The sequence below is a fragment of the Monopterus albus genome, unplaced genomic scaffold (genome assembly GCF_001952655.1).
Source record: "Monopterus albus unplaced genomic scaffold, M_albus_1.0 scaffold16.1, whole genome shotgun sequence".
Classification (NCBI taxonomy): Eukaryota; Metazoa; Chordata; class Actinopteri; order Synbranchiformes; family Synbranchidae; genus Monopterus; species Monopterus albus.
In genome coordinates, this window is record NW_018127896.1 from 179444 (window position 1) to 184256 (window position 4813).

The 4813-nt window shown below is 44.4% G+C and overlaps 1 protein-coding gene across 5 annotated transcripts in view; it reads left to right on the forward strand.

Annotated features, from left to right (window-relative positions):
- LOC109955645 (protein Shroom2-like) overlaps positions 1-4813 on the forward strand; it is a 22167-nt gene that overhangs the window by 4315 nt on the left and 13039 nt on the right. The window contains exons 1-2 of one of the 5 annotated variants that reach the window (XM_020592013.1): positions 2117-2442; positions 3559-3718. The exons of 1 other annotated variant lie outside the window; for it this stretch is intronic. The gene's annotated coding sequence lies outside the window, so the exon portion shown is untranslated. 3 more of the 5 variants (XM_020592014.1, XM_020592017.1, XM_020592016.1) reach the window with 3 other exon arrangements.

The following is a 4813-nucleotide window of genomic DNA, read 5'->3' on the forward strand; positions in this document are numbered from 1 at the left end:
AACTGAGACTGGGAGTTGGTTCCATAGGAGAGGAGCTTGATAGCTAAAGTCTCTGCCTCCCATTCTACTTCTGTGGACTCTAGGGACCACAAGTAAACCTGCACTCTGAGAGCAAAGTGCTCTGCTCGGATGATAAGGCTCTACGAGGTCTTTAAGATACGATGGAGCCTTGTCATTAAGGGCTTTGTATGTTAGGAGAAGGATTTTAAATTCTATTCTGAATTTTACAGGGAGCCAGTGGAGAGAAGCTAATATGGGAGAGATATGATCTCTCTTGCTAGTTCCTGTCAGTACTCTGGCTGCAGCATTTTGGATTAACTGGAGGCTTTTTAGGGAATTATTGGGACATCCTGATAGTAAAGAGTTACAGTAGTCCAGCCTGGAGGTAACAAATGCATGGACCAGTTTTTCAGCATCACTTTGAGACAGGATGCTCCTGATTTTTGCAATATTGCACAGGTGAATTCATTTGAATTTGGTTTATGTGTGATTTAAAGGACATATCCTGATCAAAGATGACTCCAAGGTTCCTCACAGTAGTACTGGAGGCAAAAGCTATGTCATCTAAAGTAACTATATGATTAGACAGCAGATTTCTAAGGTTTTCAGGCCCAAGCACAATAACGTCAGTTCTGTCAGAGTTTAGAAGTAAGAAGTTGCAGGTCATCCAGGCCTTTATGTCTGTAAGACATGCTTGAAGTTTGACCAGCTGACCTGATTCATTTGGCTTCATAGATAAATATAACTGAGTATCATCTGCATAGCAATGGAAATTTATGTTGTGCTTCCTGATAATATTGCCTAAAGGGAGCATGTATAAAGTGAAGAGAATTGGACCTAACACAGAGCCCTGTGGAACGCCGTGACTAACTTCAGTTTGTGTGGAACATTCGTCATTAACATGAACAAATTGAAATCTTTCTGATAAATAAGATTTGAACCAACTTAGTGCAGTTCCTTTAATCCCAATAACATGTTCAAGTCTCTGCAGTAAGATGCTGTGATCAATGGTGTCAAAAGCAGCACTGAGACAAGTCCTTTGTCTGAGGCTAGGAGAAGATCATTGGTGACTTTCACCAATGCGGTTTCACTACCTACTATGATGGACTCTAAATCCTGGCTGAAAATCCTCAAACAAATCATTCTTGTGCAAGTGGTCACATAACTGCTTTGCAACAGCTTTTTGAAGGATTTTGGAAATAAATGGGAGATTGGATATTGGTCTATAATTAGCTAGGACACCTGGGTCAAGAGTAGGCTTTTTGAGTAGAGGTTTAATTACTGTAAGTTTAAAAGCCTGTGGAACATAACCTGTTAATAGAGAGAGGTTAATCAGATCTAGTATGGATGTGTTGATTAGGGGAAAGACGTCTTTGAGCAGCCTGGTCGGGATGGGGTCCAGGAGACATGTTGATGATTTAGATGAAGCAATTGTTGAGGTCAACTCAGAGAGATCTATAGGGGAGAAGAAGTCCAACTGAATTCCCTATTGAAGTCCCTATTGAATTTACAACAGAAAAAGTGACAAATCCTCTTAAAACAACCACAGAATTTTTTTTTCTAAAGCATTATTTTACTGTCAGAGTTCTTGGCCAACAGATTTGTTTATTGCTTCATTTCACTTGAATTATGTGTAGAAATAGAACAGAGAAAATAACATGCGTCATAAGAGAAAATGCCACTAAATACAGTGTATGTGCCAAACCAAACTTAACTCACAAAACATTTCATACATCAACAAATTCACTGAAATGTCACAGTGCAAACAAAGCTGTGCAGGAGAATGTGCTGTGCGTCTTCATTCTGCAGGTCTCTGTAAAGCTTCTCTACGTGTGTCCTGTCAGAGTTGTTTACTGGCAAATGGCAACAGAGTCTTAAAACTTGAATCCTATTAGTGTTTGCAAAGACCCAGGAGTGGGCTCAGCCCTGTCGAGCGGGTCGAGTCCCCAGGAAGGGAAGACACTGTATGTGCTGAGGAAACACTGGGCCCGAGCGGGTCAGAGCGCGAGCTCTGTGCTCGTAGGGGGCATGTGAGAGGTGGCTGAGCTTGGCATCCTCCCCTCTCTGCAGCAGGAGTGGTACGCTCCGGCTGCCTAGGTGAGCCTCCACTGCGCTGTGGGATCAGCTCATTGTCCCTGGGGCTGTGCTACAGAGTGGGTGCTCCTGTTTCTGGACGTGTTTGCTTTGTAGAGGATAAAGAGAAGAGCCTTACTTCACCTCCTCTCCTTTCTCCTTATGTTTGGTTTCATCTCCTCTGATTCAGTCAGGTGGTTTCCTGACAAGGAGGATCAGAACAGGACGAGTGAAGCTGAGATAACGGCAGGTTTTCTTTGTCTGGATGACACACTAATGTCCAGAGGCGGCTGTAACCATTTGACAGAGTTTTCTGTGGCCTCCTGAGATTCATCTACAGGTGGAACAAGGTGGATGGCGTTAGTGCAGGTAACAAGTTGAACTGCTGGAGCCTGTGTGGATTCATAAGACAGTGTGTGTGTGTGTATTAAATAAATGGGACAGCTCATCTCATGTTCAGGCAAAAAGCAGCTTCTTTACCACAGGCAGGTTGTATCTGTACAGGTTCGTGCGTTGAGACCATGAGCAACAAGTGTTTTATGAGCCTCGGTATTTATCAGCTGCAGTTTATGGGAGGTTCTTCCAGCGTTTTGAGCCTAAGACAGAGAGCAGCTAGGTCTAGGGAGCCTTTATATTTAGCATTTTTGGGAGTTTTTCCTGGTCTGACTCGAGCAAGAAGTAACACTCGTAAAACATTTTCCTTCTGCAGTTGGTTCCAGATTTGTATTGACTCTGAAAGCAGGATTCCCCCCCTTCAATAAGTATTTCATGAAATCAGGACATTTTGTGCCTCATTTAAAATCTAGGGGTGTGCACAAAATATCTCATCATTCCTATGAAACACTTGACACTGATGCAGAAATGTGGTTAAAAGTTCAGTGAGGGTTTGATTCGTTTAGAGATTTAAATGCTGCTCTCTGGTCTGGGTTTTCATCAGCCTTAGATGTGAGTTAATTAAGGGGCCAGATTAGCCAAAACACAACACTCCCCTCACTCCTACATGATGTAGAGGAAAACAAAGGTCAGCATTTTCTGTGGAACTTCTTTTTTGTTCACATCCAAATGGAAAAGCCCATGAAACAGTACTCCAACAGCTTTAAGAAACCAGGCAGTTCATCGTGGTTCAGTTGCTATGAGTGAATACTGTGTTGTTACGAGCACACACTGCAGGAAAAGAAGAGATTGTTTTGCAGATGGAGGGCATTAACGTTGTGTTGGCAGTGCTTCTTAGAAAACATGCATGCTGTTGAAAATGACAGCATCTAAACTGAAGTACAGACAAAACTGGCGACTTAACTGACTTTAACATTTCTGTGAAGAAAAGACACGGCGGTTGGTCAGTGAGGTGCTGATATCAATCTGGTTCCACAGCTTGTGTGCTTCTGTTCCCTCCTCCTGTTAGTTTTCGTTGCTGTGCAGGCGGTGCCACACTGATAAGCCCAGCCGTGATGACACTGGCACTTTCTATTGTGTGGTTGTGTTCAGAGCTCAGTGCGCCCACGTTGGCCTCGTGTCGGCCCCACAGGCTGCGACAAGCTGGTGAATCAGCAGGGTGTGATGCCATCGAGCGGCCTGAGTGGAAAGGCGAGGGGCCGATGACGGTGTGGATGTAGTCAGAGACACAGCAAGGCGTGATTGTTGAAAGGTAAACATCCTCCTGTATGAACACAGTGTACAATGTGTCAGACGTTTCCCTGTCCAGATACACACCATACATCACTTTGTGTACATGTGTTTGTACTGCAGAGATGTCGGTGTGTTTGTGTTGTTGTGCAAATACAGGCTGGGCGCTCTTAGACAGAGTGATGTAATGGTGGAAGGCCTGGGTGCTGAATGGCACGGGTTGGGTACTGACGCTGCATTTTACTTTTAGCGGTTCAAGAGATTTAATCCTGCTTTGTTTATGCAGCTCTGTTTATCCCTAACAGCCCCCACACACACTCTGGCATTGGTGGTATCTCTCCGAACAGACCCTTCCTGAACATTCCTGTCTGTGCTGTTCCCTGACAAGGACACTGAAGTCCTGTGAAATACTGAGTCGTGATGGAATTCAACACTGATAACAGGACGGAGTACAGTGTTGGTTTCCCCTGAGTACAAACATCTCAGTCAGTGTTACTGAGAAACATAACAGGCCTCTGTCACAGAAAGAAACTCGGAGTTGGACCGTGCTGCATTTGGGTGAAAAGTGCCAGACCTGCAGCTTTAAACTGATGTTGAATTCTGAATTTGGTTTTGATGTCATCAGTTCATTTCACCAGGATCGGCCACCTTTAGAAATGTGTCGCCTGTATGTCAGACTGATAGTCTGTTAATAACCTAAATCATAAAAGAGAAACTGTCAGAATTTATAATAAGGGTCAAATGATCAAAAGAATACAGTTTTAATGTAGCCATTAAAATCTTGCATTTGGTTTTAGAAAACCCACTGTGAGCAAGCCAGAGTCAGGATTTGCTCTATCTTTGACATGGATCCCTTTGTTGTTCTACCTTGTGACGACCCAAGCTCTTGTGGCGTTTATGTCACGTTGACTTCACTTTCCCAGCAGCCCCGGTGGCTCTGCAGGCCCAGCCACCTGCAGCCCAGGCGCTAGATTAGAGCAAAGACGCTGCACAGGACAATAACTCCTCCTCAGGCCCTAATCCCCTTAATAATCCCAGAGGAAATCTTTTGGCAGCGTGTGCGGGGGGGGGGCAGATTCCTCAGGGTTGTCTCTGTGTGACCCGTGGGGGCTGGTGT